This window comes from Struthio camelus, chromosome 19 (assembly GCF_040807025.1).
Source record: "Struthio camelus isolate bStrCam1 chromosome 19, bStrCam1.hap1, whole genome shotgun sequence".
Taxonomy (NCBI): Eukaryota; Metazoa; Chordata; class Aves; order Struthioniformes; family Struthionidae; genus Struthio; species Struthio camelus.
In genome coordinates, this window is record NC_090960.1 from 7303990 (window position 1) to 7329488 (window position 25499).

Genomic DNA, 25499 nt, shown 5'->3' on the forward strand with positions numbered 1-25499 from the left:
AAAGGCACTGCTAACATCTGTTCTCTTCTCCTCCTACGTGCAGGCTCGTTCTCGGCGCTCTATTAAACCCCTTCCCACGCAGAGGCGTAGGCAGGCTTGCGCGCACACATCTCGGCGTACTACTTCTCCCACCCCTGGGGAGCGACGTTTGCAGTGGTGACTGGTGAGGGTTTATTTTTGTTCCTCACCAAGACTTTGGTTAACGGGCTTCTCAGTCTCTAGCTGCACCTACTCTTCGAGCGATCAGAGACCGTATAATGTGCAACGGCAGGTTTGACATGGAAGCTTATGGAGACATGACAGTGGGTGGAAATGGCTGAGGCAACGTATGTAGAAATTTCATATTGCTAAGCTACGCTCAGGTGCATTTACTTCTACCAAGAGGGGTTACTAAGGAAACAGGGAGCTGATTTCTGAAGAAGCAGACATTTCTAATGAGCAACAAAAGCTATACTTGTCCTTCAGCTTTTATGTGACAGGGTCTCTTTGGTCTCCAGTAACTGCAAAGCGGCTGATTCCTAGGTCTGCTGTGACCCCCTTGTCCCGGTCCTGTCCCTGGGGCCCACAGCTGTGGCAGCACGCCAAGCATTTACCATAAAGCACGCAGGATCTGAGTCATTCCTTCTGGCAAAAGCAAGAGGAGAATCCATCTGGGCTCGTTCCATCCTTAACAACTTGCCGTGTTTTGCAGCTTGCACATTTACCCCTCTGGTTGGAATGGGTTTGCTTCTACTGGAGCTGGCACGGCTTTTGTTGCAAAGGGAAAAATCCCCATCAAAATAAATTTTGCAGATAAGTTGAATGGGAGAGGTTCAAAGCCAAACAGCGACGGCTGGTGCGCAGAAAGCTTTGCAGAAAGCTGCTCGGCTCTTTCCCACCGCTTTAGCGAGGCCCGGCTGCCAGCCGTCGGTTTGGCAGCCAGCGGGGCGCGAGCGGGGGCAATCGCATGCGGCTCCCCAGCCTGGGGTTGCGCCCGCAGGCGGGCGGCCCGTGCGGCGGGTGTTTCGGCCGCCGTTTCATTGCTCATCAATGGAAACGAGTGACGGACCAATTCAGGAATAGCAATTGTCCTTGGAAACACAGCAAGATGAGTAATTGCCAGGCATTGATAGTTACGTCAAGAGTACCTACTTCATAATATCAAAACAGAAAGGATTTTAAGATATAGCACTACTCTGTAAAGAAAAGTAGATCTTCTGAATTGATAAATCAGATCTAAATACCTAAAACAATGTGGAAAATGCTGGAAAAGAAATGTGAATAGGAGCAACATCATTATGAAGCAACGCTTTAAAAAGGAAGTATAATCTCCAAGGAAAGTTTTCCAGTATAGAAGCAAAGAAAAAGAAACAACAAAAAAACCTGTATTTTCTGAATAGTGTGTTTAGTTTGGGGGGATATGACATAATTGTGTATTTTCCCACTATTCAGAAAGTACAATTTCTTCAGTTATCACGAGGAACACTTGCTCATTTAAAAGAAAAAAATCTAAGCTAGCAAACTCGATCCATTTTGCAGTATGATTTAACTTGCTGGCATCCAGAGTATTTAATTCAAACAAAGAAAAAGTTCAAAGAGAACGGTTCAGTTTATCTTAGCGTATGCTATTTTTTCCTGTGAACACAGGGAAAAATACAAACAGCAATTGATATTGTTCTTTTTGATACATTTACAATCCTGTTAGACTACAGCCACGCGACCCAAAGAGCGTGTAAACTTCTGTTCGGCTTTCGACTTTGCTATCAAGCAGTTTAACAAGCCATGGCATTCGGAATGAATTCCAGAAGAAAGGAAAAGTTTGCTACATACAGGCGGTTTCCCACCCCAGCTACCCTTTGTGCGCAAGCGGCAGCGCGGATGCAGCGACAGGAGAGAGACGCTTGTAGCAATATACTGATCTCTCACCCCGAAGGGGCAGCGTGGATTCGCTAACCGCTTCCCCGTCAGAGAGCCTCCGCTGCTGAACGTCGCGTGTCCGGCTGCGATGGTTTCTAGTGATATAAAAGGCGTGTGTGAACCAGCTCGGTGCCTTCTGGAAGAATCAGTGTTTTTCCTATGGGAAGTAACAGGTTTTACCCGAATATCCAAGCGTTGCTCCAATGAGGCTTGCACGTGAAGCTGTTTTCTAAGAAACGAGGCCTCCTCCAGAGCTCCTTGAAATCTGTGAAAAATCCCAAGAGCGGTTACAACTTAGCTTATTTTTGCAGGAACATAAATTATTGTTATACAACTGTATTTATCCCAGGAGTTGCACTCCTTTAGGTATCTGTTTCAGATGCAGTGTTTCCAGGGCAGGGCAGGAGCGAGTGGCTGCGGTCCTGGGCCGAAAAATAACGTAAATTCTTTGATAGGAAGTTTCATAACTTGCTTTGGTATCGTGTACGTTGATTCTTAGGAAGTGTTTTTAGATCACCTGAAATACAGTTATACACTATTTCCAGCAGTCACAGCCCAACCCAGAATAACATTATTTTTTCAGTTTTAAATGGGAATGAAAACTCTCCAAAGTAAGGTTTACAGCAAATAGTGTTTATTTATTTATTTATTTATTTATTTTTAGATTTTATGGTGCTGTTTTAAAAATGTAAGCCTTTAGCCAGCAAGCACAGTCAAGTCACAGTCATGGTTCAAATTTAGCAGGTGCTTCATAATGTAGATGTAATAAAATGTGAAAATGCTTTCATAAATAACCGTGCACGATGCCTGATCTCGGGGCAGCTAGTGAAAGCTGCAGGCTCGCTGTGCTGACCTCTACTTTGGCACGCTCGCACGAAAAACCCTGCTGAACCTGCCAGACCTCTTGGGTTCACAGGGTGGTCAGGAGGAGCAACTGATGGAAATATTTTTGGGATGAGCTGGGATTCCCTCCGAGAGCCCAAACAGCACAAGCAGCCTCGCTGCTTAAAATGACTTCTGAGTTGCAGGGCGCAGCCCTAGGCCATGCGTACCCCGACTGCTGTTCAGTACTCAGCAGCAGCTCAGTGCTACCAAGGCTGGAGGCTGTCAATTATAGAGAAATTTAGAGCCTCACGAAGAACGGATTGCGCTTAAAACGTAACTAGGGCTTGCATTGATTCAGTTCGTGTTTCTTGCCAAAAGCAGGCAAAGCTAAAACGTAGCCCAGCTTAAGTCTAAAAGGGTGACTGAAAGTTGCAAAATACCTAAGTGATTGTGAAACCTGCTTGTCCAAAAATACCCTGAGTAACCTAGGTTTCACCTGGACACCTTGGCTTCTTAAACGGGCAGCTCTCTAAAGCCCCGACCATAAGGAAACATCATCCGAGTGTGGTGCGCTCACAGCATCCAATTTAAAAAAAAAAAAAGGGGGGGGGGGAGTTGTGTGTATTGCACTGTCAGTGAGGAATTATTACTTGAATGGGGAATTCAAATGAGGGGAGAGAATTCCTGCCTTTTCTTCTTTAAACTTTAAAAAAAATTTTTTTTTTTTAATTTACAAATGTCCCTGGGCATTGACAGAACTGTGTTTTAAAACTGAAGGAAAGCTTTTAAGCCTTGAAGAACTGCTGGCAGGGAGAAAAAGCTGCCATCTGCTATTATTCCTGTCTTCAGGGTGAGGAAGCTTTAACTTCAGCCCTGCCAAGCAGCGTATGCGCCCCGCGCCTGGCTGCCCTTCTGTAAAAATTCCCTGCTCCTGGGCCAACGCCGTATCACGTGTGTGCGCTAGCCTGGACCCTACGGCACAAACCCCAGAAGCTGTCCGCAGACTTTTCAAGGCCATTTTTTGGATATTTCGCTTTTCCATTTACTCCAAAGTTGGAGTTATTTTGTGTAAACGTCAGAGTTGTTTTGCTTCTGCTGTGGCGAAGCCACTCCTTAAACGTCATGATTTGCCCAGAATTTGTTCATTGGATTTGGATGCCGAGGGCTACGTTGTTTGGGAAGGGCCTACGGCCGGTGGCTTTACCGGCGCCCTTCCGTTGAAGTTGTCCTCTACAGGGACGGTTACTGAAAGATGGGTGCTACGTCCCAAAATAAGCAGGCCTGCCGTGAGCCAGCGCGTTTCTCAAAAGCTTTTCCATAAGGCATCGATGCGTCTTCCAAACGGGATTTTCCTGCAAGGGCAAATGTGAATGTGTACTCGAGCAATTCGTTCTATTAGTAGAGCAGACAAGGACTGTTAATGAGTAAACAGAGAAGAACGCCCCGAGTCTTTAGGTAGCTGTGAGCACAGGGCTCTCTTTGCCTGCCGGTACGGCCAGGAACCGTTGTGGGCGCAGGGGATTTTGAAGCCAACACTGGGAAACCCTGATGTAGAACACATTTGGCAGCTTGCAGTCCCCAAGCATCTCGGCAAACAAACATTTGTGGATTTATGCCACTCCCAAAATGGAACAGAAACGCACTGTGCAATTCGGGGCTACCAACTGTAAACCTGCTTTTTGGGTTTTATTTTTAAGCCTTTACATATTTGCAACAAATTGCTCGTGAATGAGTTACACACTATTCATTTTCATTGTTATTCTAATACGATTTCAAAATCAAATTTTGAGACGATGCCTGTTGGTAGGCAGTTTACGATGAGGAAAACAGCTAGATCTGCTGCGCTGGGACCTGAGATTTATTTGGGCACTTACAGCTAATAGGAAATGCAGGTCTCCTCAAGAAACACCGTTTGCTTCTTGAGCTGTTGAGGAGCGCTGAATGGCTCATAAACGATAACACGGCGGTGTGTGCTCAGGCAGCTGTTTGGCCGGCGGTTTGTTTTGCTGGACGCCCTTTATCCTCTGAAACCCTCGGGCGCAGACCCGCCGCGGGTTTACGCCGCCCGCGGTAGGAGACGCCGGGCGCGCAGGTCCCGTGCTCTGAAGCTCGGGACGCGGCAGGAGCCCGTTAAAGCTTCCCGCGGGCAGGACGCGGTGCGGCGGCCGGCTCAGCCCCCTGCTTTAGGTGCCGACAAAGCCGGGAACGGCCACGTTTGTCTTGGGTTCACTGAGTTTTCGCCTCTAAGCTCCGAATCTGCCCGAGTTTACTTGAAATGCTGCCAGCCCGGCCAAGACTTGAAAGTCTGAGCAAGCAGGAAGTCTTCCCTTGATGGAAGTTTGGGAGAGGCGTCCACTGTATCAGCTTCGTGTATTATGTGCGCTTAAATAATTTTATCTGCACTAACTTGAACGTTCAAAAGACCTGTGTGTTTAAAAAAAAAAAAGAGGAGGGCGGAGGTTTGTAAAGCACGACCCAATTTTATTATGAACGCCGTCTCAGTTTGACTGTTCGCAGCAGGAGGCCTGCCAACGTGCAGGTCTCACTTACCCCATCTTCTCCGCGCCGGCGAAAGCCCCCTCGTTCTTGGAGCCAGCAGCCAACGCGCAGAGGGGAGCGGGAGCGAACCCGACGCGCCCGGGGAGGCCGGAGGCAGGGCCGAAGCCCCGTCGCCGCCCGGTTTACCGCCGGCAGCCGAGGCGGCAGAGGCCGCGTTTGAGTTGAGATCGCCTCCAGCCCGGCGCGGCTCGCCGCCCTCCAGGCGGCCCGGGGACGCCGACCGGCCCCTCTCCTGCAGCGGGTGCGCGCCGTGGCGAAACGCAGCCCGCCTCGTCCGCCCCAGGCGCCAGCGCGACGGCGTCTGCTTCGCCTCGGCTGGCGGCACGCAGCGATGATGAAGGTCAGGCGGCCGCTGGATCTGGAGTTACAGCAACGTTTGCTTCAGCGCCCCGTTGGCGGGCGGCCGCGTGCGTGCAGCCCGGCCCCGGCCGCCACGATTACCGGCGTGTTTCCTCCGGTCCCGGCAAGCAAATTAACCTGCTTTCGGGCCGTGCTGAAGGGCAAGCGCGCGAGGCTGAAGCTGCCCGGCCTCGCGGCAGCGCCTGGGGCGCGAGCGAGAGCGTCGGGGCAGAGCACCCCGAGGAGATCGGCTCCGGGCGCCTGCAGCGACCCTCGTCTATCTGCAAATGCTAAAGCAGCGCTTGTCAACGTTTCTGTTTAAAACCCGCTGCTGGCTTGTGCAGTTTAGTTATTTCCTCAGGCCTTTTTTTTTTTTTTTTTAATTTTTATCCTTTCTCCAAAGCCTCCTGGCTTTTTTGCACTATGTTTTCTGAGGGCGTGCTCAAATTAAGTGCTGCTGAAAGATGCCTTGCTGAAGACAACTGGGGTTTGAGTAGCACTCAGGGCCTGGTTCAGCAAGAAGTGCAAGCGCTTGATTGCCTTCAGTCCAGTTTTACAAGGCAGCTAAGCACACAGCTGAAGCCAGGTATGTCCTTAAGTCCACCTCTGCTCAGCAAAGCATTTAAACCTGTGCTTAGCTGTCACCACAGAGACAGCGGGTTTTTAGCACATGCTTAAATACCGCACAGAACTGGAACCTTTACCGGCACTGCTGCGACTGTAACGCTGCTAAAAACCAGTACAAAGATTACTCTAAAGCATCCTAGTGACTGTAGAGCACGTGCGGCTCGGCCGCTGGTGGCACGGACCGTCCCACGTCGTCCTCCCCAGCTCTCGGCTGCAGAGACTGTTCCCAGGGCAGTGACGGGCGAGAGTGTTTGCCGGCGATTTCAGCTTTGCAGTTGCGCCGTCTTCCTGCTCTATATCTAGATAATGTTCTGCGTGGGGAGTGTCGGTCCATGCCTGAAACCTGTAGGTGTAACTGAAATGCAGGTAATAAACGGTTCATGTGAGTCTACGTGAGCCACTTTCCACTTTGCTGGATGCATTCGAGCCAGTAGGAGCCACGTGAGCTGCTACTCCCTTTGCTGGATATGACGGCTGCGGTGGTAATCTCTAAGAGACCCTTCCTGTTTTAAGGCTTGGAGCGCGTCTGTTACTTGTGTGCTTAGGACTAGGACCTCACTGGAGGGAAAATTCAGTCTGAACATTTTTTTGGTAAGGTTTGGCAGTCTATCAAAACAGTCAGCAAATTTGGGCTGACCCTGATGCAATTCCAGCATAAAGCAGGCTGGTTGGTATCTGTGTAGCTTCCTGCGAGATCACCCATTTGGTTCCTGGGCATCTCGTGCACTGAGTTTCTCTGAAATGTGTAAGACCAGCAGCACTCAGACTCTCAGGCCTTTGTAGCCTGGAAAACAGAAAGTTTCAGAGGCCTGGCTGGGTCAGAAACTAGTATTTTCTGGGATTGAACTGCTTCCAAAATCCAAATTTGGAAAATTTGCTATTCAAAATGTTGATCCAAAATTGCACCGTGAAGAAGATTGGTTAATAGCTTCCTTAAACACGATAACACTGGCCGGTACAGGTGACACCATCCCACGCGTTAGCTGGGGCCTCAGTAACTGTGGTCGTAAGCACGTGCTTCAGGCGCCGTAAGCAGGCGCTTGCCACCCAAGGGTAAAAAGAGATTTCCTCCTTCATTAAAAAAAAAAACCTCTTTAATAACAGCACGCCCAACACAAACGGCACCAAACATCCTTCCTGCCATCTGCTCTCACGCCGCAGCTTCGAGATCTCGCAGGACGTGGCTGAGTGCCGCCGGTGCTGCCTCCCGTCCTGCGCTTGGACACCAAGGGAACATCTCACGCCGTTAGGCCTGTTTTAGAAACTTACAGCAAACACTGCCAGAGGCAAAGCTTTCTTCTCCACGTGCCGAGGGCTGGATCCAAGGCTTGATATTCCTCCCACAATAATAACTCTACCATTGTTGAAGGAGAGCTGGAAGAGTGTTTCCCCGCACAGAAACTTGCATATTAATAACAAGATTAGACAGTGTTGCAAGCAAAACATGAAGAGTTATAATTTTGTAGATTTTTTCCCCCTCTCCTACTTGCCTTTCACTGTCTTGCTCTCTGCCACTTTTTTAACTCTTTCCCCACCAGATTTGATCTTTCCCAGCACATCTAGAGGTTTCCCCCACCATCGCCCAGACGCTCCTGAGCACAACAGTAGCCAACACCAAACTGAGTTGAAAGGTAAGTGTTCCAGTTGTGCTTTGGGTTCATTCACTGGAATTTTGGATAAAATCTATGTTTCTGGTGGAAGGCTTCTCCCGAGTCCCTCAAAGAAAAACTACAGATTATCTCACAGTTCTGACACCAAAGGGCTGAGGCTTGGGAAAGAAGAAGGAAGAGTAAATGGATAAAAACAATCAGTGTTCAGATGGGGATGATCCAAGCAGTGTCCAAACCACAAGAAAGCTCAGGTCCATCCCCAGCTGTGCAGCTGAACCTCATCCTTATGATGGGACAAAGCAAAAGTCTAGATCCAAGTAGCTCTGAAGTTTTGGGATTCAGGAATCTGCCGTGGTTGTTCAAGACGCATCTCCTATTCTGTCTGCTCCCGTATTGTTTGCCTTGGCTGTGGAGCTCGATCAGTAGAGACTCCCTGCTATTTTGCCAAGGCACAGAGGACTTTTAACAAATGGCATTTTTTTCAGAATATATTGCTTCCCTGCAAAGCTGTTGGCTATTTCTATCTTTTTTAAAAGTCTTAAAAAAAAAAAAAAGTTGTTTGTGGTGCTAACGGTATGGGATGAGCTAAAGCTTTATGCCATTTTTAGCGCTCTTGGAACAGAGAGACTTGGAGGAACTGAAAATATATGCTTAATCGCCCCCAGGAAAGACTGCCATAATATTTTGGGTTGCATAAGCAAACTAAATTGGAAATCTGGAATCTATTCAAGACCTTTTGATCAGGGAGCTTTGCAAGTGCAGAAAAGTAAAAACACAGACAGATGGGGATTAGAGTTGAGCATCAGGAGAATAATTTCCTCTTTTAATTTCAGTTCCGCCAACATATAAAAAGCATTAACAATCCAGTTACGTAACTTGCGTCAGAGCCCAGCTATACCGAGCAGTAACGCTCGGTGTAATTAAGCCATTACACTGCCTATGTTTGCTACATGGAGGTAGGAGTTACTTTGCGCAGGCGAACAAAACCCCCTTCAGAAAGCTGGACAACTGTCTGGACCAAAATTAGAGCCAGTGATCCAGGCTAATAGGAGCTGCAGGGGGTTCAGAGAAAATTGAAGCTTGTTCTGAGATACCGCTGAGTTTACAAAATCCAATTGCCAATCACTTGCAAACCTCAATCCACCCTAGTTTGTCTGTCTTTGTTACTAAATCAGCTCGGGTGGGAGAAGGAAGATTAGGCTGAGGAGCAAGCATAGATATTTTTGCTGATTGCGTGACTTTGGGAACAGCAGTCCGTAGGATACGTTGTGTTAGTCTAACAGTCTGATCTTTGGTAGAAGGCAGCACATGTTTGAAGACTGGCAGTAGCCCCCCAGATCCGAGACTGCAAAGACTGGCAAAACAGATGAGATTTCTGTTGTTGTCCATTTTGCTCTTACTCTTCTCAGGGGATGTTTGCATACAGCGGCTTGATACAGAGCGATGTGAAAAAATAGTGGAAAGAGGGTCTAAAAGAGGGTCTCAGGAGCTCTTTCTTATGTGTCCAGGTCAGCTAACTGGGCACCACTTCTGATCAGTTTTTGAAGAGTCACTGATATACCAGAATATCTGTATTACAAACTGTTTGCCTACTGGGATCAACTCACTGGGTTGCCGATGTTGACAGCCTTTAAATAAGAGCCACTTCTGCTAGGGAGCTGCTTTTTTGCAAGCAGATTTAAAAATCTGCAGTTGCTTTTGCTTACACGACACTGCTTTTGCATGAAGCTAAGGAGGAACAGGACTGAAATTTCAGACCAGCTCTGCTATTATCTGTTACAGTTAATATCGCATATAGCAAGGCATTTTTACTTTCGGCATTGGTTTATAGTACTCTGCATAAGCAAGAGCTCAGAGCAGCCTTGATAAAGTCTCTGCAAACCTTCCCTAAACCTAGAGAGCTGCCCGGGGATGAATTCCTCCTGCCTTGAGAAGTCCCAGGTTGGCCAAGACATACCGCCGGAGCTCGCAGAGCCCGGCCCCTGCTCCGGCCTGTTGCAGGAGGGATTCGGCTAAGAAAGTCCTACCTCTTGGCCAACTCTGGCTGTTGAAACGGCGTCTGAGGGCAACCAGTAACCTTTGCAGCTCAGAGCTGCCTGAAGCCTGCCGTTTTCAACGGCGCGCATTGGCCTCGGGATTTGGGAGCGTATCATCACTTTTCCTGCTGAATGGCTGTGCCAGTGCGGAGTCCAGCCATTCATCAGACCTGAGGACTGTGGTTATTTTTGTACCACAACAAGACGAGTTAGTCATCTGTGAGTGTTAGTCTCCAGGCTAATTTGCCACAATGAATAAACAAAAATAAGACAGAAGCATGAAAAAATTAGTTTTACACATGACTGACACGTCATTTCCATTCAAACGGGTTATACCGTAGGTGCACATGAGATCATAAACTGCTATTTAAAGTGGAATCCTCTACTTACATAAATGTCTGATTATGCAACTGTCATGGAAACCAGAGATGACAAAGATGTATTAGATTAGCTTGTCCATTCCCTCAGAGTGCAGGATTGTTCCTTGTGGTTTATTTCTCGCTCAAGATTTTAAGAAATGATCAGTGGCTGTTGGATGCCTACTTTGAGAAGAAATGATTTATAGAAAGAGCTGAGCTGTCTCTTTTCTAAAGGTGATTAGCATTGGAAAGTCAAGAATAGAAGTGCCTGAAGTCACTCGTCACATTTGACGAGCCTCACCACAGCATTTAGTTCAGCCCTGTGCTTATATGTTCCCAGTAATATTGCTTTCATTACTTAAAATACGTGCTAGAGTCTTAAAGGACATTTTTCTAGTGTTCTGCCTGACTTCTCCTTAGTTTTCATCCCCTAACTCTGTTGTCTTTCCAAATAATAATCCATCTTTCTCTGGTTTTGCACCCTGCCAACACGTTCCTCATTCACTGTTGTTGCTTAGCCAAGCTATACAAATTTAGCTCTTTTTAATCTTTTCTCATAGGTCAGTCCTTCTAGCCACACTCATTTTTGCTGCTACACAGTGAAATCGGTGGAGATTAGTATTTTAATCTTCTTTCCCTGTTTAAAGTCACCCCAGGAACCGTATACATTGAATGGTTTTCCTGTGATTTCAAATTAAAAGGTTTTGAAATATATATATATTTTTCTCTCTGCTTCCGTCTCTGACTCCTCTTTGCCATTGATTCATCTACTCTTCTGCCTTTTTAGAAAATGTCGTCTTTTTTTTTTTTAACCAAATTTAATTTCAGTTTGATTTCCTATCATGAGCAGAGTACCTACCACTGTTATGTTATAAACTATATGGTTTAGTCTCGCCCATGCTAACCAGCCTGGCTAATTCAGCAGAATTAATCTGAACTGCTGTAAAACCACACCTTCTGTCTGGATTGTTCAGTCCAGCTAGAGACTTGGGATCTGGGAGGATGTGCAGAGGTATAATGACAAAAGGATTTATATTGCCAGTAGTATCTTCCCTCATTTGTGTAAACAAGTTCCTTTTTTATTGTGTTTTCTGCTGGCTAGAGATGTATTGGTTGCTTTTATTTTCCTTCAAGCTGGCCTCCTCCCTCTCTGACTTAATCTCAATGGTCATTGAGCCCAAACTCTTGCGTTTGCCCCTTGCCCAATTCCGATGTATGATTGTAATATGCATCCTTGGTTCTTAAGACTAAGTAGGACTATGTTTTAAAGAGTTTAAACAATAAATATTTGTTATCTGTAGCTGGACTTTATCCAGGGTCATAACAGTAAGCAAATTTAGGCTCCATCAGATCCCAGCAGGGAGCAAGCTTTCAGAGTTAGGGTCCCTTCCCCGACGGGAGGTCCCAGACCCAACATGCACCCACTTATTGACTGCCAACAGGAAAGCTGGTACCACGCTCACATAATATGGAGAGAAGCAGATTCCTGATGAGCAGGAACTCAAAATACACAAAGGTTTTGCGTCGAACCATTGCATCAGGCGTACAAGCTAATTCTGGTCTCGCTGAAGTCATTTGAAAAACTCTTCTAGTGTGGGCACAGTTCCCGCTGGCAGTTCTGCCAAGGCACCTCAGTGCTAACCTACAACACCTCTCCTATCTCCCGTTACAGCGCCCAGCCTATCTTTAGCCGAGCCGAGGCTGCCAGTTGAGCTGAATTGTTCCATTATGCGGTGGCTTCGCAATGTGGGAAAGTGCTCTGGAGGGACCACGCTCCAAACAAGAGAAAAGTTACTAAGTCTCCACGGCCAATTCAGTTATCTTTTTTATTTTTTTCCTGAGGCTGCTGATACAGGGAGGCATTAGAGTAGTGTGTGGGTTTTTTTTTTTTTTTTGTGATATGGATCTCAATTGACTGTGAAGCTGAGGGATGCTTGCTTATTCCACGCAAAGCCCCACTATGGGGCAATGTTTCCCAGCCGCTACTGAGCTGAGACAGATTTGATCCTGGAGATGAAAATTCAGATAGTAATGTCTCATCCAGTATATCCTCCCGTCAGTGAGAAGACAGTGAAACATAGTACTTATTTGATGATTTATGAGACAAAAGCGCTCCAAATATTCATCTTAAATCATGGCAATAGGACTACATTTAGGCAAGCAGACCTCTTCTGGGATCAGGTCAGATGAGTTCCAACCTCTTCTCCAAGTATTTAAGACAAATTCTTAAAAGTAAGCCTCTGCTTCATTGCACTTAAAAGAATAAGATATCCCAGACAGAATCTATCATGTTCCCTCCCCATTACTCTGTAGCAGTTGCCCACATCGCTGCTGTCCTCTCTTCCAAGAATAGATATATTTCCACAGCAGTGATCCCTGAATTTCATATGTAAGAGTCTTTGAGATCCTTCTACATAATTTCAGCATGAGGAACTGTTAGGAAGCTAAAAATCAAAGGCAGGAGGACGAGCATATTTAATAAGGTGGAAAAGGCTTTCGGCAAAATGAGAACCACATTGAAGGACTTGGGAATTTTTCCCCGTATGGGTTCCGAAAGGGGCCGAAGGTTCATCGTATGCTGGCAAGCGCACAGATGCTGTGTACTCAGCATAGGCAGTAATTAGATCGCCTCTTTCTAAATCATGTTATCAGGAAACATCTATATTGTTTGCATGGGTCTAGATTACCCTCTGAGAATAGAATGTTCTCTGCATAAAGAGTGTGGTTGTATTAAATCAATGCCAATGCACTCAGAAGCATCAATTAATGGTAATATAGTTCTTTATCACAGTATCAGGGTGCTAGGATAGTCTGAAATTCCTGTTTTCCTAACCTTGTCTTTTTCCCTAGGAAAGCAGCAAAGCAGAACTTCTCAGAAATTCATAAGGTTTAAAAATAAAATACTTGTCTCCTCTCATCCTCTTCTTTACTCAGGTTTTTTTACTCTGTGCCTTTTGCCAGCTTAGTCCATGAACACAATGTTTTCCTTCAGGAAATCTCAAACTTCTGCTGGCTTAAGGTGTCACCTTTCCACCAGCATTCATTAGCTGAGTACCTTGATACTGGGGTGCCCACTCTGAGATACTTGCAGTCTGCTTTTCTGAGATGCCAAGAGCCCATTGCTTCTTCCAGTGTCAGTGGGAGTTAAGGTTTCCTGGGTTTTTTTAGAATAAGGGGTTTTTTTTCTGCTGAGAAACAGGTTCCAGGTTTCTTCAGAGCAGCATCTAGAAATTTCAGATTTTCAAGGTTAACGGATATCTCTGAATATAAAACAGCAAAGCAAATCAATGCTGGAGGTGGGAAACGAACACAGATCTTTTGACTTCCTAGTGTTTAATACCTGGTGCTCGCTTACAGACGGGTTAGCAATCTGGCCATGTTGGGACACGACTGGTAAGTGAGATCTACGTAAATGCTGTCAACACATTCTCTGTCGGTCCCAGGGATTTTCTGTTATTGAGGAAAACGGGAAACTAATGTGAATCTTCCTTCAGGCTATTAATTCTGTGCCCTCTCCACAGAATTTAACTCGAATGTGAAATGCGAGCCTGGATCGGAGCCTCCCCGCGTTCAGTAGTCGAGGCCCATTTGTTACCTCTGTGACACTCATCTGTCCTGCTGATTGCAACGGTGATAGGTGGAAAATTTCTCCCTAGCTACTCAGACGAAAAAGGGCCTTATGTGGAATTTCTAAGCTTTTTCAGCTCAGATTCAGGAAACGGTATTTTTCGTTTCTCTGTAAGAAATACAGGCAAGCGGATTCCATTCATAACTCAAATACCAAATAGCGTTAGCACCTTCGCTTTTAGTGGCTTATTTTATTAATATTGAGGTGTTTTCTAATGCTTTTTTTTCCCCTTCAGGCAGAAGCTGCTGCCTTTTCGTCACAGCTGCTATAATGAATTGCAGTATACAAAGCCGGTCATACAATACGCAGCAGCAGCAGCGCGGAGCGAGAATCTTTGGGAAGAGTTTCCATAGAAACACTGACGTCCTCCTGGCTAACAGGACATCGAGTTCCTTCAATGGGAGGTATGGTTTTTTAAAGGAGCAGTGAGATGGCAGGACGCCAGGCCAGCAGAGCTATGACTCTGCATCTCCCAGCACAACAGGATTTTAGCCGGTGGGAGAAAAATAACCCAATTACCCTTGCATTATAAAAATGTATGATTTGACGATTGCTTCTAAATGTTACTGTATATATCCCGGTAAATAATTAAAAGTGCTGACCACAGAGCGAATGCGAGCAGAAAGCCAAAATCCTAAATACGCAAGGCTGCGCAAGGGCTGCCTCTAAGACCTTGTCGGATTTGGTCACAGACTTCATCCCCAGAGGCCTAAAATTCAGCACAAATTAACAAGATGCAGACTTAAACCTCTTAGGGACGACCGAGGTGGCACCCCAGCGATACATACCCTCCCCTTCCCTGCTTGTCTTGGAAGGAGACAAGTGTTTTGCTAATGCTCTCGCTCTGTGTTTTAAATAGACTCATGTCTACCCGGCTAAATAGTGGCAGAACAGCTCTGTCTGGAATCGGCTGTTTCTAGAAGGAAAACAGTCAGAGGAAATGTTTTTGCCAGAAATGTTGGAAATCATACAAAACAAAAATGGATCGTGCAAAAGAATTTACCATCGAAAGCTCTCTGGTGTTTTTGCTCATGCTCACAAAACGCATTGTTTCAGCGCAATCCCCAGATAAGATTAGGAAAGGTGGCAGCCATCCCTTCTCGGAAAGCATGTGGCCGACCCCGATGCCTGATCCAAAGGCTGGTGAAGTTGATTGGAGCCTTTCCACTGGCTTCAGGGGCTTTGGCTCGGGACCCAGGAGCTAACATGCCTGATCCTCAGCATGAAAAAGAGAGCAGCCATCTGAGTGAAGCTCGCTGGTCTCAGCGCTAACAGCTTGCTCAGGCTCTGTTACGCAGAGCTAGATATCTCTATCAGCCTTTAGACAAGGCTCTGGTGCAGCCCACCACATCTCTGTTAGGGTCCTATGTGCGTCACCCTCCCGAATACCTGAGCATCCTCCGGGGGTAAGTTACACGAGGTGAGCAGCACCTATTACGGATCTTTTTCTGTTTCTCCACAGCCCTGATACTGCAGGGGTGACTCTGTTTACACAGATAATCTCTGTGGTATGTATTTTGCTTTGGGAAGGCAAGCGTATGGGAGGGTGTGTTGCACCGGGACACTGTTGAGTTTTGAGGGAGCTTTGCTACCTGCAGGATCGAGTGGCACGGTCTTGAACCAGCTCCATCCCCTGCACAAGTGAGCTTGTGTTAGTCAATGCAATTTTGCATACTTCTGGTTTTGCGTGCACAGCTTAAATTCTCCTCAGCCCCATTACCAGAAATACAGAGCATCCGGAACTCCATCACAGTTTAATGGGAGCTTCAGATACTCTGCACCTTTTGAAAACCAGCTCCAGGGAGTCTTAAATTAGGCACCCAAAGGCAAAATACTCTTGGGAGGATGCTGACCTTAATCACTTGTCCTTTGCAATTCTCAGAAAATGTGGCTATTTATACTGCTGTTATTACAATACTGAAAACTATGTGATGAAAAGTAAATTGCTTCAAATCTATATGGTTATGATGCTATTTGAAGTTCTCATTTATAATTTTATTGCAAAGATGCCCACTTATCCAGTGGGCTCCAGACAGGATGTTTGGTACAGGATATGGAATTGCTCTATTTGCAGAATGTTTGCAGGGAGATTATTGTGCTTAAACTTGCTCAGCAAGATTCTGTAGACACAGAAACACGGAAGAGTCAGCAAGCCAGAGGACTTTGTCTGAGTTTTAGGAACTCATTGAGATTGTTTCAAAGGAGGATGGCAGGAACTACTTTCAAGGGAATGGGAAGAGAGGATAAACAAAATCTCTGTCTGCCTCAACAGCACCTAGCACTTTTCATCCATTAGTCTCAAAGTGCTTTATAGCAGAATCAAAAATACTTGACCCTATTTTGCAGTTGGGAAAACGATGCCTGAGTAGGATGGTGACATATCTAAGGGCATTCTCCAGAATTGTCGTACAGTGACTCTGTTCGGTGCTCTGGACATCGGACTAGCTTGCAGTAGCCTCAGAAACAACAATTTAGGATGATAGAGCCATTTTATTTGAGCATTTCATCCTTACTTACAATTCAGGTGAATTGGAAGGCTCATTATGCTTTCTTGATTAACATCAGTTTACAAGGTGTTCAGAGACCATGGTGAGGAACCTGATTTACATACCTGGGTAGAATGGATTTGCATGCACGAGGAAGGGCAGAACACGACCGAAAACACACGCCCACCACAATAACCCAACTGGGTCGGAGGTAGAGGCGGAAAGAAGCTCCTTGCGCTGTTATTTGCTAAGGCAGGTACCCAGGCGTGGTCAGCATTCAGTTGCCTGACCCACGGTGCATGACTAGTTCTGGCGCATTCATAGATGGTCCCCTCCCTTCTAAGAACTTATCTGTGCACACTCAAAACCAGAGTGCTAATTATATTGATTTAGGAAGAAATACAGTTCAGGTGAAGTGACACACTGGTTTGTCTACAATTGCACCTTTCCAAACACTTTTACATGGTATTTCTGAAAGAGCGAGCAGTAAGTGAAATTAGCTGCTTGACCAATATCATTAATCTGGTACATCACAGCAGCCCTGAATCTAATCTCTTCTAAACCAAAACTTTTTATGGGTAGTGATATGCCAGAGGTGCTGTCTTTCAAATTATCTGAAAAACTGTGGTACATGATGTACGCTCTTTATTAGTATAGATTCTCAACCAAGGAAAAGGCAATGCTCAGTTTATGTAGATTGTAAGATCCTGACTGAGCAAACTGTCCTTGCAGACATTAAATACAGACAGTAACTGCATGGAAAGTTGCAGTTAAGTCTTATGAAAGCTGATGGACCTTCATGACGTCCTTGGGTGCAGTATTGAACCTGGAGTTGAATAAAAGATAATATCCATTAGGAGCAGATTTATTTGCCAGCTGAATAGGGCAGGGGCTGCAAAGCTGCTCGTGTAACCTGTGACCAGAGCACACAGCCCGTGCTGGGGGGGCTACGGAGATCCCTCAGTAAATCTATAAAGGCTTGTGCTTTCTGGACAAAGATGTTATGAACATTTGTGCACACTGTTTCAAAACTTGCCTTTGACTCAAAAACTGAGAAAAGAAGTGATTCCTTTATCTTGTAGTCAAAGGTTGTCGAGCATATTGTAGCTGTTTGAATGAAGGGGCACTGTTCAGATGATCATTAGCATCTGGCCTGCTAGTGGGATCAGGAAAGTCATCTTCTGTGCCGGAGCCCAAGTGTCCTTCCCCATAGCTGGAGATTTGGGGAAACGGCAGCTGGCACTGGCCAGCGAATGCATCCCAGATACACTGTCTGAAAAGCCTTTCCAAAGGGCTATTAGTCTTTGATTGTTCTTGCTATTATCAGAAAGCAAAATATGTATTTCCGTAATGAAAATTGAGTTCTCACTTTGTCCTTCAGAACGGAGGAGGGTTTGTGCTCCTTGGCCACGGTACAAGCCCACTGCAGGCAGCCATTTTGAAAACCTGTGTTTTCTATAAAACCCAGAAATTGGCAACCTTAGCTGCCCATCACTTCAAACACCACACTGGAGATTAAGAGGACATAATGCAGAATAACAAAAATGAAGAATATACTTTGTTAAAGATGAGAATTTGATACCAAAAATTAAGTGGGGCCATAATGATTATAGCCACCTAGTGGGCAAAAGTTAAAAAAAAAGATAAACAATTTCAACAGAAAAATACTGGAAATTACAGCGCTCTGGCAAATGATTTTTTCTGAGCTTGCACCAGTTTTTACTATTTTTGATGAATATGTAAAACTTTGAATATTTTCTTTCTTATGTTTTATTCTGGAAATATTAGGGAAATTAGATCTGGTCTAGTACTACTATTTTAATGAGGGACTTGCTGAGAATATCTGATGGTGCGTGTTATCACTCACATTTTAACTGAAGATTTTATAACAGAAATTTCCTTTCTCCTAGGGGTTCGTTAACTTTTAAAGTTAGATATATGAAAACAAAACTTTTAAGTTAAATAGATGGCAACAAGCCTCATCCAGTGACTAGGACTCTCTTTCTTCAGTTGCTTTGTATATATTCTTTTAGCTCTTGATGTAATCCATCATTTCAGTTTTCAGTTGAGTTTTCCAGTCCTCATTGGGTATTCTTGTTAGATAGGATCTCTAGTGAGTTTCTACTGAAAAAGCAATTGCAAAGTAAGTATTTCAACTAAATCTTTGCATATCAAAAGGAAGAAAAAGTACATCCCTTTCTTTATCTTGCTTTTAAATGCAGTGTATGGACTGAAACTATGAACTTCAGATCTGAATTCCAAGAACTCCAAGGCATTTTGATTTAGCCCGTAATAAAAACTTCAGTGGGATTTCACAACAATACTTTTTAATCCACCTCAGAGAGAGGAGGTTTTTTGTAAGAGGGTTTGCTCTGTTGGAAGGGTTTTTTTTTTAATTATTTTATATTACATTCATGTACACTCCAGATTTTCAAAACATACTTACAGAACAAACCTTCCCAGAATAATCTCCACAGGTTTTTGATGTGAAGGTTTTTTTTGCCTTGGAGTGAAATAACACGCTATAGGATGTTAACCCTCTGACAAGCAGTAACTAACTGGCTGCAGATTTGGGAAATCCTCTCTGGCGTATGTTCAAGCCAATACTAATGAAAAACGCCCCATGCCAGTGTCATGACTCATCCCCAGTGGTAGTTTCTGATACTCACCCCATCAGTCACCTCCTCTGGGAAGAAAACAAAACAGCTCCTCCCTTCCTTCCCAGACTCGCACCCAACTCAACTGTTGCTGAATTGGTGCATCTTTGGTCTTTGCAGGTATGCAGTTGTTGGGTCTGACCTTCTGCCTATTGATTTGGAAAGAGAGTTTGTCACTGGCTTGGCGAGACAAACCAGGCTTTCATTTTTTTTAAATTACTCCCTATAACTCTTCTTGATTTCTGAGTCCTACCACACAAAAAAAGCTTTGAATACTACGTTCTGCTCTCCCTGGTTTCACATTTAGGGCATGAGAAACTTTTCGCAGTAAATATATAAAATTCTCTTTGCACCTCTGGTATATATCTCTCTGAAGACAGCTACGCATTAAATGTATCGTTATGTTGCTTCTAAATCCTATATATACATGTAATGTATATATAATTTATATAGTGTATAAATATCCGAGCAACCATTATCCAGGGCTAGAAAATGTTTGCAAAGGAAAATGCTGTTTCAGTACTACAGTCCTGCAGGATCTGGTGCATTAAATTAAATCTTGACCCACCTGGGTTTGTGCCGATTGAGTGAGTGCCTTCTCCTCCCCGAGGCGAGAGGTGAGGAGGGAAGGGCAGGAGCTCAGCTGCTCTAATGGTGAATTTCTTGACCTCTGCTGTTTTTTTTTAGTCATAGTCTTCTTTAAGCATAGGTAGTGCAGCATCACATGCCATATAAAATCTTTGGTAGACACAGAGCTCAATTTGTGATGCAGTTACTGGTATTTCATTAACCTTTATCTTGACAAGTGGAAATAACACACTGTGATTCAGGGCAAATTTTTAGCTTGCAAAGAAACACAGTGCCAAGAGAGAGCAAGTGAGATAGAAATTAATAAATACAAATCTTGAGAGTGAAACTCAACTTCCCACTCAACTCGGGCAACTGCATGTATTGTTGGGTCGTTCAGATGTTGTGGGGTGAGCAAGGGAACGCGTGGGGCATGCACGCTTGCGGGACCTTTTGTCCCACCTCCACGTCCCACTTTGGCCCATCAGGCTCGCTCCTTGCCAAGAAAGGAAAGATGAAGCTAACTTTTGTGGGCCTCAAGGCCCATCCCCTTGCTCCCCCAGGCTGCGGCCACTCCGTGCCGTGTCCCATCTTGGCCTCACGCTGGGCTCAGCTGCAAAACCTTTCTCACTTTGCTCACTGACAGCTCGCGCTGATAGTCCCAATGACTTGGGCATGCAACTGCTGACCCACCGAAGACCCAGCGAGATCTGTTTCTGGGAGGACATGAATTAAATACAGTCTTTCTCTTAGACTGCAGCCTCTCCAATGGCCAGCAGAGTCCCCCAGAGAGGACGACAGAGCTAGTGAGTAATGATGAGGATAACTGATACTTTTCCAAGTAGAAACCAGCCTGAGTCACCGCTATTTTATTTTGTTTATTGTTATTTGTATTGCTCTGATGCCAGACATCAGAGCTAGTTATTTGAGTCCAGGGTTTTATTGTCATGTAACAGGAGAAAGTGCCCTCTGAAAGGTTTCCAAACCAAATCAGTAGGGGAGGAAAAAGAAAATGCAAAACAGCTTGCACTGAACTGCTGCCCCGTAATTCAGTTTCCAGAAAAACCCTAGCGCCCTGCTCCTAAGCACCTTGACTTACCACCGGGGCATATTTTCCAGCTGGCTTTGCTTTAAGCTTAGGTTTATAAATAGTCAATACAATGTCATTTTTCCATACAAAAGGTGAGATCTGCCCCGATCGTGCGCTCTGTGACCCTTGCGTCCCACGGAGCACTCTCTGCCGGCAGGGGCTGCTCATCTGAGCAATTCCCGTCTGAACGTGAGCAGGAGAAGCAAGACACGCTATAGACATAGCAAAGACTACCCCTGGCCCATCGGCCCTGGCCACGCTGTCCTCCGGCGAGTGACACAGCCCACAGCTATACAACCAGCTCCTGCCCTCTCCTTTGAGATCAAGGTAGTATGTACTGCTAGGCAGGGCTGTCATGGAAAATATGTCTCTGGAGCCCGTCTCTAGCAGAGGATAAAAGTCCTCTTGTTTGTGATGCACATCAGCCTCTTGAAGTGTTCCTGGCACACTAGGTATTACTGTTGCGGGGAGCAACCCTGGCCACTCTAATATCTGCAAAGCAGCAGATACATATTTATCGCTTGAAAGCCATGATCCTTACCCTAAGGAGTTTAATAAAACATAAGGGCCTGGATCTGGTGACATGAAGAGAAGCAGAATTATTCCCAGATCTGGATAGAAAAGAACAAGACAAAGAGAAGCTAGATGTCAAAGAGACAAAAGCTGGCTGGAAGATCAATGCAGAAAAGCTTTGCAAAAGGTTTGGGGTTTAATGAGAGATGAGTAGGATGGGACTTGGCATACATAAAAGCTATTAGGAACAGCACAGAAGAACATGAGATGCAGATAGTGAGAGGAAACAGAGAACAACTGGGAGAGGAGACTTGCAGGGAAGACAGGTAGAGGGATTTATATTTTGGCTTGCGTGACTCAGTGAAACATCTATAGCAGCTGTAAGGCCTGGCCAAGTACTGGAAAAAGTGTGACAGTTATACAGGAGCCATGCAGAGAGCAAGGTTTCTCCATAATAAACCAGGACCTTGCATCTTGCATGAGAGAAGAGATGTGCAAGTTAGGAGTGCTCAGAGGCATGGTGCCTACACAAAAATGAAGGCTAGCTTGACAACCATGTGTGCTTGTGCACCAGTGTGGTCTGCCTAGGGACCATCTGGTGATTAGGCATCGTTATTGAATTAATCCCTCCCTTGGAAAAAAAGTGCAGTCTCTCATCTCACAGGCTTGGAGACTGAAGCAGGAAGGGTTAAGCAACATGGCAGAGCCCAGAGAGACTGCTGTTCTCCTAAACATCCATTTGCTGTGCCTGAAGCTCTGCGGTACAGCTTCATTCTGCTCCCAGGCTTTGTAAAGGCGTAGAAATGACCTGTTGACAACAACCCTTGTTGAAGGATATCTCCATGACCGGCACAGAGCTGCTGCCGAGGCTCCATGCCAACCCTGGGACCGCTCGAGGCCTGGCCCAAGGACAGGAGGGGGCTCAGGGAACTGCAGCCAGTATCTGTTTTTCCTAAAAGAGAGCCCAAATGAGTCCAGCAACCATAACTTTTACAGAAAGCTCAGCAGGGCTCCTGGCCACCTCAGCAGCCGAGCAGGGTGCCTCGGAGGACATCCTTCCCTATGCACTCCCACAGCTGGCTTCGTTTTCACCCCAAAATTAAACCTAGTGTTTTAGCTCAGTTCTGAGCTCCATAGTGCTCACAAGGCAGCATTTTTTCGGTTGAGAAAAAAGGAAAGACCAAATTGCTACTGACAACTGCTGAGGAGGCCACTGAAAAGTCCCTGCCAGGGGAGAAACTTAAAGAAGAAGGTGCTGAGTGCAACTTTTGGAGCCTGCGACCACAAAAGTTGCAGCAAAGCTCGGCTGGTCCGCATCCACCGAGGAGCTGGTCTCCCAGGCTGGCACTGCACCCACCAGCGACTGGCCAAGGCACCTTTGTCCCTCAGCAGCATGGCAGCCAAGCAGAGTGGCAGGGCTTTGTTTTAATCAATCTCAGCCTGCACCTTGGCGTGGGAATACCTGCCTGGCATTTTTGCCAGCGGTGTCTCTTGAAATATGTCCTTAGCTGTTCTTCAGAATTTTGCCTGTATATTAGGACAATTATTGCTTTCTCACTGCCTTGCCTGAGTAAAAATGCATTGCTTCTCTTTATGAGAAATTCTCATCTCCTACTGTCAGTCATCTTGTCTCAGTGGGGAAAAAAATCCCCAAACCCGTCATATCAGAAAATGAGAAAATTATCAATAGCTGAAGTGTCTGTGAAAAATACGAGCTCTTTCTCCATTTGAGAGAATGGATCTTGGTTGTAAAGTCTCATAAATGTTAGCAGCCTCTCAGACATTCAAAAATGTTAATCATTCTAAGGTATTAAAATAGCTTGCTGTGGAGTTCTCCACATTAAAAATACTATTTTGCCCTCTGCAAGCCATCTAAAAGACTCTATCCTTATCATAGATGAATGGTCCTCTACGTTCCTTTGCATATTCAGAAACTAGAGTCAGGATTAGCATACTCTTGCAGACACAACGGGCTCTAGTGATTATCTGCATATCTGGAGTTGGGATCAAGCTTCTGCGTCTGAGATCAGATTAATAAATACTATCGGCTTCCTCCCACTAAGCATGGGAGGAAAAAAAATCTGACAATAGCTGCATCTTTGAATAGGAATCCTTGGGTAAAGTAAGTATCTCCACTTCAGCGTTCTGCTGGCCTCGGGGAGGAAGGGAGGCAAGAGGTGACAGCCCTGAATGGCAACACTAAGCCAGCAGGAACTCTAACAGCATCGCGGCCGTGGTTGGCAGGGACAAGGCTGCGGCCCCTGGAGAAAGCAGCAGAACAGCATCTCTGCCAGCCCCAAGAATGACCTGTGTTCACAAGGGTGTCTGAGTAGTATTGGGCTCCTCTCTTTCCCCTGAAGAGCTGAGGTATGTGGCCGCAGCCTCTGGCTCTCCTCTCCTATAACCATGTGCAGGTTTCTTTTCCATAAGGGTGGTTGGACTGGTGTTGCCTTCACAACAGTTGATCTTGGAGTCACCTCCCTACTGAGAAATCTGGAAGCAGTTCCTTCCCTTCTTCAGGCTGTCTGCAGACTCAGGCAGACTTCACTTCCTTTGGTTACAGTTGGCTCCTGTTCCAGTCCCATGAACTGAAAGCTTAATAGCGGTGTAAATGTGCATCTCCGGATGCTTCAGCCACAGCCTGCAGCAGCCCTTAAAGCAGCCCAGGCTGCCATATGCCACAAGACTGGAGACCTGAGACACACTGCCAGGCATGCGAAGAGTGGTTTAATTCAAATCTAAATCTTAATATATTAATACTACCTGGAATCACAGGTTTGAGTCTTGGCAACTGTAAAGTTGGCTGGCTTGAAGCCAGAACACAAGAGCCCAGAGTAACTCAGCATCTCTCAGCGCTCCTGTGGTAGGCCTCGCAATTATATTTGAATATGTTCTGCTTTTTCCTTTTCGAATATCTGTCCCTTTTTCTTTTATGAGCCATCAATTGTTTTATTTCTGCATCAGATTAGGTTGTTCCTCTCACTGTAGCTTGGGGCTTTTGCAGCTGAATAGGACCCAGGGGACCCAAGCATCAGTACTGAAGGCAGTGCACAGAACAAAAAGGGCAGCTGGTGCTCAGTCAACACCACAAACCACTTAAAACATCTTTTGTTTATTAGCTATTGTTCAGTTAATTATAGTACCTGTACCTCGAACAATAGGCAGTGGCAGAGTACGTGCTTCATGTGCTCAGAGACTATTACTGAGCACCCCGGTGAGGGTTTAACATGTTAGAGGACAGCCTATTTGCCTAGAAAGCCCCGGTAATGCCGTTATACCAGGCCCATTAATGGTGCTGCTGAGGCGATGGTATAAATGGTGCTTATTGCATTTCTGCAAGCCCACGGTGGGCAACGGTATTTAAACAGTTCTGGCGAGGGGACCGCGGGTGTCGCCAGGGAGGGTGGCAGCAGCGCGGCAGCCCGCGGGACGGTAGATGGTGCTGTGGGCGTGCGGCTCCGGGGAGCGGGCCAAGGCGCGGGGGGCTCGGGGGGTTCGGGGGGCTGCCCTGCCTCCGCTCCGGCCCCGGGTGCAGCTCCCCGCCGCTCTTCGGGCCGGACAGGTCATTGCCGGGCTCCTCGAGCTCTGACGGTGAAGCCAAGGTCCTGCTGCCTTGTTACGGACTCGTTCCCGGGGCCCGTGTCAGCGCTGCCCCGGCTGCGCCCTTGCTCTGCTCTTTGGCTGCTTACGGACAAAAAGAAGAGGGCATTTTTAAACCCTTCAGCAAGTTATTTCTCCAAACCTGTGGCAGCACCTTCCAAAAGGATTTACTGTTTGCCAGGCGCAGCCCAAAGCTTTTTCATCTACTTTGCATGCTCGGAGTGAATGAAATGTGAATGTTATTTTGGTATTAATTTCCCCAGTTCTGAAACTGAACTGAGTTTTCTGATCTAATTAGCCTTCCTTTCCCAAACAAATACAGCAGCTTTGAAAAATTGCCTTTACTTTTATACACCCAACATCTGGATTTGGTAAAAATTCTGAAACTTTTTAAATGCTGCTTGTGGTCTGAAGGAAGGGAGGGTGATATTTAGTAGATGATCTTCGCCTTCATTTTTGAGAAAAAAAACAAACCGTCAGTTCTGCTGCTGGCAACTGAAAGAGCAGTTAGACTGAACTCTCTTTTAAGTGAACAAACACTTATGGATCTATTTATACCTGCCCTGAAGCAGACTACTGTAGGTGGAAATGCTGTAATTATTTCCTTTCCCTGCTTTCCACTGTCCTATAAAGATCTCCTGGAGCAGCTTCTTAACAAGTTACTGCTGTACATAGGTGAAATTAAAATCAAACCCATTTCAGCTAAA

At 45.8% G+C, this 25499-nt stretch overlaps 1 protein-coding gene across 3 annotated transcripts in view; it reads left to right on the forward strand.

The window, feature by feature from the left end:
• The window catches only part of LOC138061606 (uncharacterized), a 30167-nt gene extending 19351 nt beyond the window's left edge, over positions 1 to 10816 (forward strand). For 2 of the 3 annotated variants that reach the window (XM_068913608.1, XM_068913611.1), the window contains one exon: positions 44 to 3287. The gene's annotated coding sequence lies outside the window, so the exon portion shown is untranslated. Of the gene's footprint in view, positions 1 to 43; positions 3288 to 7784 lie in introns of those variants that run through there. The other variant, XM_068913612.1, reaches the window with a different exon arrangement.
• The last annotated feature ends 14683 nt before the right edge of the window (positions 10817 to 25499 follow it).